Below are 11,627 nucleotides of genomic sequence, written 5' to 3'. Positions count from 1 at the left end.
TCACCCACTATCACAGGACACACCCACTTACCCCAAGGCGGCTCAACTTACCCAATATCCGGGGTTAGATGTGCCAAGAGACCACTTTTTTTCGACAAGTTATGTTTTCAAAACTGTTATGTTTACATGAATTCTCATTATTTCCAGGGATACACAACATCCTGAAATATATGTAGAAATCTTTGTTAGAAGAATACTATATTTCCCTTGACATAGTGATGCTGAATGTAAAAAATGGCTCAAAATACCCCACTCTCCCCTACTGCCATGGCGTAAAAAATGTACACAGTGCACAAAACATTAGGAACACCTTCCTAATATTGAGATGCACCCCCTTTTGTCCTCAGAAAAGCCTCAATTCGTCGAGACATGGACTCTACAAGGTGTCGAAAGCGTTCCACGGGGATGCTGTGAAAAACCCAGCAGCGTTGCAGTTCTTGACACAAACCCGGTGCGCCTGGCACCTACTACCTACCATACCCCGTTCAAAGACACTTAAATCTTTAGTCTTGCCCATTAACCCTCTGAATGGCACACACACACACAATACATGTCTCGATTGTCTCAAGGCTTAAAAATCCTTCTTTAATCTGCCTCCTCCCCTTCATCTACACTGACTGATGTCACCTAGATTCAACTGGTCAGTATTCAACAGGGATGCTGGCCCATCTCGACTCCACAGTTGTGTCAAGTTGGCTGGATGTCCTTTGGCACCTACTACCTACCATACCTCCTCCCCTTCATCTACACTGATTGAAGTGGATTTAACAGGTGACATCAATAAGGGATCATAGCTTTCACCTGGATTCACCTGGTCAGTCTATGTCATGGAAAGAGCAGGTGTTCCTAATGTTTTTTACACTCAGTGTCTATCAAATTAAAAGCTATAAATCGGTTTTCGGGGTGGTACTATGTTTATCATTTGAATGATTTATTCCTTCCCGGACCATGTTTATCAAAGAATTCTGCAAATATTCTGCAAATGGTGACCTTTTAGACGTCCCCTTTGCTGGGGAAAAGGGCCTAAAAGGGCAGCAGAATTTATTGAGTGAATTTCACATAATAAACGGTTTTACTGGGAACATGACAAAAACTGATCTGCTCATCAGTCAGACTATTTGTGGTGAACTTGTGATTGTATTGTAGTTAACGACTACTTGTAACTAGAAAGTTCTAATCTTCAAATCCCACTAGGAACTATTTTATCAGTCACTTGTTCACTAGATGGATGTTGTAGTCCTGTGTAGTTAGACTCAATAATGAACAGGTCTAGTTTAAAAACTAGATGGGAACTTTCTCTTCAACGCCCTGTCTTATAGCGTTTGCTTCAAGCCTATAGACATGATAAATAACCAAGAAGCGTTCCCTGGCAGTTCTATATGAATATCTCTATGTTTCATGGAGACACACCACAGTCTAATTCATCATTAACTCAAAGTCACAGTAAAGCAAACAAACCCCATGTCACACCTCATAGTAAGTGCAGCACGGCGCGGATGTGAAAGCGTATGAGAAATAACAGATCAGCTGGACAGCGTCTTATTTTCGAAGGAAAAACGTTTTAAGCTCGGTGACAGAGTTTGACATTTAGCTACGTGCCTACAGCCCGCATGAATCTTGGCTACAGCGCGGTAGGAGCTTGCTCACATAGCGGCAACTCAGATGGTTGATGTATTCTTCAAGCCGGGGTTTGGGCTCCAGCAGGTTCACTGAAGCTCTCTTTAAGACGGCACAGGTGGAGGGTGTTTTGGGAAAAGCCCATTAAGAAAAGAACAACCTGGAAAGCTCCAGCCAGCCAGGCTGCTCATTATATTGTTATACCCCTGATAATGCCCACCCCCCCAAAAAAATACATATTTATTATTATTTTATTTACCAGCAGCAGGCAAGGCAAGCAGACAGCGAGCGAGCGTTCTCGTCTGTGTAAATTAAACCCATTGCCCTTCATAAACACATTAAAGGAAATGCTTCCCCCTCATAATTATGCTGATGTGATAGATGATATAGAAAATATCCCTGCAGATAATGTCCTTGGGTGTGACTATAAATAACCTAACGTACGTATGTATTTATATACTGTGTGTGAGGTAGCCACTCTACACTATGACAGCAGGGTTAAAACAAAGACACGCCATATCATTTGCATGTTGTGTTCGGTAAATGTCGTATGAAAAACATTGTCTTTTCCCCCTACACATGTTCATGTTTCTCGTGTATTTTTAGAGCAGAGAAATAGACATGCTCCAACGTGGAAATGGACTAAAGCAGTGAGTCAGCACCATGGGACTGTGAGTGAGTCATTCAACTACTACAGTATGTGTCGGGTTTCACATTAAAACACTATTTCATCTTTGTGTATCGAGCTGATTTATTTTATAAATATAGAGACTGCAGGCAGAGCAATGTTCTCTTTTCCAATGCTCTCTGCTCTAGGTCCAGCCAAAATGCCTTAAGTAGGGCCTACGCATCCCAACTCACCCCACGCACCTTGCCTGAGCAAACACACACACACACTTTATGGCCCCGAGCACAATCTGCTGGTGTGGTAAAAAACCCAAGAGTACTTCAAGGTGTAATCGGCACGCTGTAGATGGTACGATAATAAAATACCTTTCTTCAAAAACTCAATAATGTGGTCAGTTGCACAGCTAATTTACATTGGCTTGTTAAAGGATGGCCCACGCTGGCAATGTTAAAAGTATTAAAAGAATGGGAGATTTATTAGGCAGTATTATACTGTAATAAAAGAGTGACGTGTGTCAGCAACTTCACTGGCTCTGGAGTTCATTCAGCTCAACCCACAGGCCTCTTTCAGTGTCTTCTCCGATGTCCTTGTCAAAAGAGCCAGGCTCACACGAAACAACCTAATGCCCCCCACAATAACCCCTGTTTCCCCAGTCAAAGGCATCTAACATTTGTATTCCTCGTCCCTCTCAGCAGCAGTAGCAGCAGCACACCTACTCCTAAGACCTGTCTGAAATGCAACAAAACTTAAGGACATAAAAGAGGAGGCTTTCTTTTTTTTCTTTCTCCACCGTGAGAGAACTGAGGCTGAGGAATATAGCCCGAGGTTGTTTGATATCCCCTCTGTGGAGAAGAGGAGGCACAGCGCTGACACTCTCTCTCTCTCTCTCTCTCTCTCTCTCTCTCTCTCTCTCTCTCTCTCTCTCTCTCTCTCTCTCTCTCTCTCTCTCTCTCTCTCTCTCTCTCTCTCTCTCTCTCTCTCTCTCTCTCTCTCTCTCTCTCTCTCTCTCTCTCTCTCTCTCTCTCTCTCTCTCTCTCTCTCTCTCTCTCTCTCTCTCTCTCTCTCTCCCCCTAGTTGTAAGAGAAAGGATTGCTGTGCTTTTCGGACCTCTCTATCACTCCAACAGGATACAGGGGGGAGACGGGGACACTGTCACCGAGGACAGGCTCCAGAGAAGAAAGACGAGGTAAAACAAGTGAAATCTTACCAAACAAAAGCAGAGCAGAGAGAGAGAAGAGGGAGAGGGTAAGAGAGAGAGAGAGAGAGAGAGAGGAAAGGGAGGAAGGGAGAATGAGTAAGGGAAGGGAGGGAGAGAGAGAGAGAGAGAGAGGAAGGGAGGAAATAAAGTTGGAAGGAGGTGTAATGTAGCGATGACAGGTCCTTTCGTAGGGGAGGCTTGTGAAGGTAAGGAAGTGTAAGAGAGAGAGAGAACCACAGAGGAGACCGCCGGGCTGAGCGAGAGCATGATAACTAGGACAGCTGAGGGATAGGATAGCACTCCGTTTCCTTCCTTCTTGTCCCCACAGCAGGTTTGCTCTTGACTGAACTGATGGGTTGATGAGGTTAGTCTACTCAATGTACACTGACTACATTACATGGCAGAGGCTCAGTAAGGGGGAACGGGTGAATGGCTGATTTTCTTGTTGTTTATATAAATGATGCTTCACCCGTCAAAGGACATGCAGCTTGATGTGGTGTAACATGCATTTACCAACCTCCAAAACAAGGACCACACAGTGTGTTCAGTTTATATCCAGTGTGGCTTGTAGTTTGCTGTGGTTTGGATGTGTTTTTCGCTGTTTGTTTTTCCAGCCTTACATGTGGAGTAGCTCTGTTCAGTGTGTTTTCACATTGCTCTGTCTGCACACATATTACATGATACACTAGGCAAGGCATGGATCCATTATTGATAGAAGGGCCCCCTGGTCCTGGGCTGTGTTTTTTGTTGTTGCAATATTACTGAGCCCGTGTGGCGGTATGGGGTCTTCATGATTCATTTATCTGGAATGTTTGCAATGTACTTTTGACTTTGACACCTTTTCAACTTTCTTCCCCTGATCCTGATTTGCCGTGTTAGTCAGTTCGGTCTTCACACCTCCAATACATCGGTGACATCAAAGCCAATGTATATATTGTGAATGATTTGACGTGGGAGGAATGGGATCAGGGCCTGTTGATCAATGCTTGTGCCATTCCCTTTGATGTGTTCCGAGAAGTTTTTTAGATAAGTGATCCCCAACTGTGAATAAAAGAGCTATGAAGGAGCTATTCGTGTCATGTAGCCACAGGCAGATAGATCGGGAGGATCGTCTGTTTCTCTCAGGTTTTCATTAAAACATGAGGTTTCACATCTGCCGGAAAATAAACATACAGTCCTACGTCCGTGTGTTTAAGTCGTGTAGTTTGGCCAATAGCCGCAGTCTGCAGTTGAGCGTACGTGTTTATGCGACGTACGAGACACCACGGCTACGTTTGCATGAGTCACGTGTAACACCATGTACAGAACATTCGCGAACCCGTTGACCAAAAGCTACATTCCGTCTGTGATTCTCCCTAGGGAAACATCCATCCACACAATTTCAATCTATCTTGGTGGTGGCCGCTACACTAGACGTGCTAAAGCCTAAGACACAGTATGCCCAGATGTATGTTACGTTGTCAATGGATTCTGAAATGTTCCTTGTTTCTCTGTTTCCTCATTACATTCATTTGTGTTGCCTCCGTGAATGACTGGTGATGATTATGCAAATACGGCACTGGAGCAGCATGGGTAATTATCTCAGCGGAGAATGGGCTTTTGGATATTCTCTGACTGCCACTGGGAGGGATAGGTTGCCTCCAAAATGGCATCCTATTCCTTATAAAGGGCACTACTTTCGACCTGGGTCCATAAGACTGATCAAAAGAAATGCACTATAGGATGCAATTTGGGACGCTGCCAGAGAAACCAAACCAAGGGTCAAGGAGTAGAGACTGCGTTTGAGACTGTGCATGGTTGGTTACAAACACCTCCGGTGACGCTTTGTAGAAGAAAAGCGTGTAGGCTATTGTCGGATCTGTTTATTCACTATGGAAGCAGCCTTTTGTGCTGTGAAGGTGTTTAGTGGTGAATTCATGATTTTTGCGTTCGTAGCTAACTACATGCTGATGTTGGTCTATTGTTTTTGGGGGGAATTTGTCTTCACGCTTCATATACGTTTTGTCTCCGTCTCAAGCTTCTGTCCAAGTTGACTATCAATCTTTTTTGATAAATCTATAAGACACAAAGCACGCGTCGGTCATACAGCCCAGTTATCAAGGTTGAGACCTGCAGTATGTTCAAAAGACACGTTCATCTCTTAATGGACACCCAAAGAATTCTGGTTGTGACAAACATGCAGAGGCAGAGTCAGACAAAGAATGATCCGGAGCATCAGTATGAAGCATCAGTATTCATTCAGTCACCAATGAGAGCAGTAGGATTGCAGGCGGCCAGGTGGACAGCGAGGGGAACAGTGGCCGGGGGCCCTCAATGAACCTGGGGGACCTCATCCCACGGCCCCGGGGCTTCTTCTCCAGTCCAGGAGGTGGTAAATTACTCATTAGTGTGTGAGTCACGGGGAGGTGATGGGAGAGAGTGCCAAGAGGTTGGCTCTGACTGAGGCGGGAGGCTGGTTCTCCCACTGAGAGGCCAGCGCTGAGAGGAGCATGCCTATCAAGAGAGGACACTTGCTGGGGTGAGAGAGAGCCAGACTAGCCTGGGGTCAATTAACCTCCAGAGCAAGCCGAAGTCGGAGTCATCGCTGAATAATTTTTATAGACACAATTGTAAAAGTTTTAAGGACATAAAGACCCTAAACAGTTACATGTTGTGTGGAAACTAGCTACATTAAAGACATCTCATTGTTCCTGCTAAAACAATGGCTCGCAATTTCCGAGAGTTTCAGAGAATAGAAATAAAATGTGGGAAAGAAACCCAAGCACCCCCTAAAGCCCAGATCACAGTCACTGTAGAAAGGAACACAACATAAATCATCTCTTGAAAAGCTGCTCCCCCCGGAAAATAAAATTGAATTTGTCAGTGAGTGCATTCAGCAGACTTCATAGTCCACAATGGGAAGCCGGCCAGACAGGCCTTCTCCCCCCTCTCTCCAAGCAGGCCCAAGCCCTGGCCCAGCTTTTTGATGTGCCTGTCAGTGGGGTTATGACATACTCCATCCCCTCTCCTTTGAATTTTTCATGCGATTAAACCGCCGGTTAATGTAATAATCCAGCAAAGATACAGAGTGCAATGCCCCAATCAATGCCAATAAAATAAAGACTCGTCCTTCTTTTATACGAGTGCCATAACACAACACAGACCTCATCATGGCTCCTCCATTTTCTCCTGAACTTCTGATCTGGTGAACTCACTACCCAATCAAAAAATGTTTCAAAAGGGGAATGTGCCAAATGCCGATTCCGGGTGCTGCTGCTGTCAGAAAGGCACAGCGCATGGATGAGAGGGAAAGGCAACGGATGGCAGTGGAGTGTGTCAGGGAAGGTTTGTGTAACTCACAGAGGGTCACTGGGTGTTAAAACATGCCATTACCTGCTGTCTATGCCTCTTTCTGGAGATGGAGGGAGGAAAGGAGGAGAGGAGAGGAGAAAAGAGGAGAGGAGAGGAGAGGAGAGGAGAGGAGAGGAGAGGAGAGGAGAGGAGAGGAGAGGAGAGGAGAGGAGAAGAAAGGAGAAAAGAGGAGAGGAGAGGAGAGGAAAAGAGAGGAGACGAGACTTGAGGAGAGGAAAAGGATGGATGGATGCAGCCATTTGATGCTCAGCTGGACAGACTCAGCGGGGGTGTGCTCTATGGGGAACAATTTTACACATTGATGAGAAAATGAGGGGTTGCCATCGTCTTTGTCACTCTCGTCAACCGTGAAAGCAGCCAGTAATATCCTTGATGCACAATTAAATCATGCTGGTTATCCACCACCCATCAACACACGTGTTCAGCTATCATTAATCTGTCTGCTGATGAATAGTGGACCTAAAGTAGTGACATGGAGTTTTTCCTGACCGTGTGGTGACCTGAGAAGGTAAACACTCTTGGTCCTTGACATGAGGGTTTGTGTTGGTTGATGTAGGACATCATGTGCTTGGTGTGTGTGTTGGACGAATTTACCATTTGCCAAAGGATCCAACAGTTCTATGTTGAACTCGAGATACACTTCTGTCTCGTATTTCTTTTCACCTTGTCTATCAAAACGCCTCTCTCATTGTGGAAGTGTAATAATTTCTCTGTGCAATTGTACTTTACATCAAATACAATTCCTCCAACCCAGTGTTTTAGAGAAAGTGCCAATCATCACAATACAAAAGATAACACATACTGTATGTCAGATGAATAAGAAGAATTGGCGGTCACGATGGTACGCTAGTTAATTAACTGGGGGAAACAATTTTACACATTTTCCCTATTATATAAACCTTATTTGTCTCTGCAGACAATGCAGGAGGGACGTGTGAGAAACACTGGTTGTCTAAATATGGTTCTTTCATCCAGCTTAACGGTACAAATGGACCTCATTGTCTTCAGAGGAATTCGATTTTCTGCCATACTGCCGCCACACGCCACTCCTCTCCTGGGTCTGCCGGCACCATGCGGCCCCTTATCAACAGCACTCAGGGTGTGGAATTGGGTTCTGGCGCATAGAAAAACCACGAGGGGAGAGAGGGGGAGAGGGGGAGAGGGGGAGAGGAAGGAGAAAGAAAAGGAAGCAGGCCTACAGTATATTCCTCTTGAGGACCCCCTCCTCCTTATCCCTCTCTCCTCTCCGCTCCCCCACCCAGGCACCAGCCCCCTACATACACACGCGTGGTGGGCATTAGTCGCCAGCCACTAAACCCAGTGATGGATCTCCCAGTGGGGACGCGTTCTATAAGCTCTAATTTGCTCCGTTATCTTGTGCTGAGAGCCTGTACCAACATGGAGCAGTTTTCATCACCTGGAAGAGATAGAGATAGTACAGGTGTGAGTTGGGATCCTTGTACCAGGACCCTGTCCGACGTTTCTGTCACTACCTCCCCGTAGCAAGCAATGTTTGAAATATGTTCTACCCTCTTGTGGCTTTGAGTCAGTGACTCTTATCACGGAGGGAATTTTTGTGCGTGTGTCTGTGTGTCTCTGCGGGTGTGTCTGCGTGCGTGTGTGTCTGTCCATTTATCCATACGTGTGTGTTTACACTGCTCCCTTTTGTCTGCTTCTAGGAAATGACCGACATGAGGAAGGTGTATCTCTGACTAAGGCCTCCTGAGTGGCGCAGTGGTTTAGCACTGCATCGCAGTGCTTGAGGCGTCAGTACAGCCCCGGGTTCGATCCCAGGCTGTCACAGCCAGATGTGACAGGGAGATCTATGAGGCGGCGCACAATTGGCTCTGTGTCATCCGGGTTGGCCAGCCGCACCACACATTGGTGCGGCTGGCTTCTGGGTTAAGTGAGTAGTGTGGCTTGGCAGGTCATGAGTCTGTAGGTGAGTTGTAGCGATGGGACAAGACTGTAACTACCAATTGGGGAGAAAAGGGGGTAAAAGTACCAAGAAATATATAAAGTGTATCTCTGACAAGTGTTCTCATTCTAAAGGTAGTTGCCATGCATGGTGTTCACCAGAGGACAGTGACAGGCTGACGCTAGCTACCTACCAAGGCCATACATGACACAGGTGGGACACAAACACGGCCTTCATTCACATTCCAGTTTCAATGTGACACACTCCAGCTTTTATCCAATAAACATACAGTACATTCATTCAGTCATTCATTTCCAAGTAATCCCTGTGCTTTTGTAATTCGGCCTTCGGCCTGTGATAACCACCGACATTTAGACACCGGCTTGTCAGCTGACCAAATTCAGTGGTACACGTGGAGGTGTGAGATCACAGCAGGTTGAAAGGTACAGTAGCAACCTGGGGTTGGCGTTCATCGTTAGCTCGGTGCCCTCTGTGCCCTCAGAGTGGTGGAAGCATCCCAGGCCGTGAGATAGTGCTGGAATTGTAGGTCACCACAAATGCCATGTGGCTACAACTGAACTCATTCAGCTCAGATTCATTCCAGCAATATTGATTGAGACGGAGATTAATGCGTTGAAATATTAAACTACTGGAGATGATGTACGCCTTTCACTTGAATGATCTGATGTATCCCTTGATCTGTGTATTAACGGAATAGTAATCCGCCCAGTAAGTAGGCTAGTTGTTATGGACGTGATACAGCCTGAACAGAACTAGACCACCGGGAGGAAACAGAGCCTGCCTGGTAATGATTTTTAGCAGTGGGACGCATGGATCTCCATGTACTGACAGAGAGACACCATGGAGCGTCTCATTCAGACTAGGAGAGTCAAACAGTATGTCTCATTACGAGTATTGTGAAGGACGTGTTGTGTGGAGAGGTGAGAGAGGGAGGTGCTGGTAGCGTTGTTGGCCGTTCCATTCTATTGAACGTTAGGCCCAACGTGATGGATTCTACCACTGACGTGTGTAAGAGAGGTCTCGCTGGGCTAGCGACCTTCGACATCCGCTCACATTCTCTCTGTGCGTGTGTGTGTGTGTGGTGCATGCGTGTACATGCACATGTGCATTTCTTGTGTGCATATATGGAGTCCTGCTACCATTTCCTTCCCAGTAAAACACCATTACAAGACACATCTATTGGGTCCACTGGGACGACTGTATTAAAGGGGCATATTTCATGATAATAAGCTCGTCTCATCATCACAGTCAACAGCGCTTTTGATAACGGGCTATGACACATGGGTGTGTTTTTAAAGATAGCGAGCCCCAGAGCATCACCGTGACTGAGGACCATAGCGGTCTCATTGGGTACGTATCAAATGGCACCGTATTCCCTATGAGCCCTGGTCAATACTAGTGCACTGCATAGAGAGTAGGGGGCCATTTAGGACGTGGTGTCGTTGTGAAACGGAGGGTTTTTACAAGGGGAGAAGGAGTCACTGGGATATATTTATTCCTATCCATTAGTAACTCTAAATTAACGGCGGTCCAGGACCGGAGACCTCGTGGATATGAAAGGTAATGAAAACACAAATCTCTCGACTAATCAATGCGGTTTGTGAGGCCCGGAGAGGAGGAGGAGGAGGAGAGAGAGAGAGAGAAAGAGAGAGAGAGAGAGAGCACAAAGAGAGAAGTAGAAAGTAGCATAAGTGCATTCTGATTTATCTGTTAGCAGGCCATATTTGCCCATTGCTTGAAATGATGGCGGAGAGGCTAACTCTTACCCCGGGTTAAGCACGGTGTGTATTTGGAAGGAACGGTATGATAGATGAGACTTTTACATCGGCAATTATATAATTTGTATTCGGGCTTGTGAGCGTGGATCTGTCAGGGAGAGACTGGTGAAATGTAGTGGTCAAATCTCAGGGTCGTTTTGAGGAGCGGGAAGACCAGTACTGTGTTTCACACAAAAGTAAAGCTTAAAGGGGACAGTGCTGGACTTGAAGCATTATTTCAACGTTTAAAAGTTACGGTTGTGATGTGGGTCGATCAAGAAGGAGAAAGCTCTTAGGGTTGTGTTCCTTTACTCAGACTGAAGATTCTCCATTGAACGTACCTTTTTGTCCAGGACGTGGCTTAATCCTGATCCGGGAAACTGTCCCTATGACTGCCTTGTAAAAAAAAAAAGAAGGTCCAATGCCCATGTTGATAAATGAGGTCTGTTGTTCAAATGTCCGAATCATCCAAGGCCTCTCTGATCAACCGCAGTATCCTCAACTATATCCTTTTGATTATAGAGCGCGGAGTACATGTGCCATTAATGCTCTTAAGCGCAATTATTGTCAACACTCTTTACATGTGCCGTCTTTTGATCAGCGGAACCGTTGTCAATTTGTGCTCTTAACTTGAGCCTTTTTCCTCCCTGGAAAAACTGGATTTCAAAGATTGAAGTGAGCTGTAGGGTCTCTCAAGGTCCCGCTCTATCTTGTCATCTAGGGAAATAGCAACAGATAAAATGTATGAACTGAGAGAGAACCTATTGTAATCATTACAAGCGTAATATGTGGCGGCCACTTAAATCTTTCAGCGCTCCATTGGTAAGGCTTGGTTCAGTTTGCAAGAAGCGATGAAGCAATTTAGTTTCAAAAGTCACTCTTTTCATCTTTAGGAGCTCTATGAACCGTGGAGTGAAGTCTTCTTCTCGAACTATATCTCCTTCTCCCATTCGAAGCAAATACATCTTGGATGGTGTTATAATGACAGCAGGCAGTAATAATGAAGGCTCATCAAAGTCATCTGATGTGACGACGTGACTGCCGAGTTATTTATGGAGGCTATATTATATCACCCCTCAGATCCCGACTCACAACCAGCATGAAGACTGAGATCATGTATCTTCGTCTGAAACGAGT

Source organism: Salvelinus alpinus, chromosome 37 (genome assembly GCF_045679555.1).
Source record: "Salvelinus alpinus chromosome 37, SLU_Salpinus.1, whole genome shotgun sequence".
NCBI lineage: Eukaryota > Metazoa > Chordata > Actinopteri > Salmoniformes > Salmonidae > Salvelinus > Salvelinus alpinus.
This window is presented reverse-complemented; position numbering follows the sequence as displayed.